Source organism: Saccostrea echinata, unplaced genomic scaffold, assembly GCF_033153115.1.
Source record: "Saccostrea echinata isolate AGI-Se365-2 ecotype Australia unplaced genomic scaffold, CSIRO_AGI_Sech_v1 ptg000051l, whole genome shotgun sequence".
NCBI classification, from domain to species: domain Eukaryota; kingdom Metazoa; phylum Mollusca; class Bivalvia; order Ostreida; family Ostreidae; genus Saccostrea; species Saccostrea echinata.
This window is the reverse complement of record NW_026889800.1, coordinates 10,340,120-10,341,005: the sequence shown is the minus strand read 5'-3', so window position 1 is coordinate 10,341,005 and position 886 is coordinate 10,340,120.

Below are 886 nucleotides of genomic sequence, written 5' to 3'. Positions count from 1 at the left end.
TTTTGTTGTACATTTTGCTTTGTTTGTTATTGTTTGTGTTTCAGGAACAATATGTCATAAATAGTCTGTGAGTATCAATAATGAACATTGGAAAATTGATCAGTAAGTTCATTTGTTATTGGTGAATTTTGATTTAAAGTTGGTTTCACTTCAAAACAATGTATGTGAAATCCTTTGTTCTTTCTTGTGTATTAAAGGTATTTTATTGGAAGTATACACTGCTTTGCAGAAACATTTTAAATACAAGTACAGGTTAATGTTTCACATTTTTGAGTTCTTCGTAGTACCACTAGATTAAGTATAATTAAACATGCCACAAAGCAACAGAAAGTAAACACAATTAAAGTTTGTTCAAATGAAGAGCTACACCCTCATTGTTGCAAAGATAATTGAGAAATAAAGATTTTCTGTTGTCTTTTAAAGAAAAAAAAAGATGTGTTTTGTGAAACACTGATGTCCCTGAATAGCAGCTGAAGGCCAAGAATATAGTTTTTCAGATGTAAATAAAACATCAAGGTCAAGATTTCCAAAATGTTGGTACCTAAAGAAAGGTCTTGTCACAAGGAATATTGAAATTTAAAAACCATAGCATCAACGATTCAAAAAATACAATGTATGGCAAAGGTTAAAGTTTTTCAAAAGTTCGTCATGCGCCGTGGTCAAAGGTCATGAGGTCAAAAATATTCATAACAAAGAAATGCCTTGTCACAAGGAATAAATAATGAAATATGAAAGTTGAGCACCAATGGTTCAAAAGTTTTAGGCAAGGTCTCAAAGGTCAAGGTCAGGAGGTCAAAAATGTTGGTAACCAAAGAAAGATCTTGGTCACATGGAATACACAAGTGAAATTTAGTACCAACCGTTCAAAAGTTATGGCCAAGGTTAA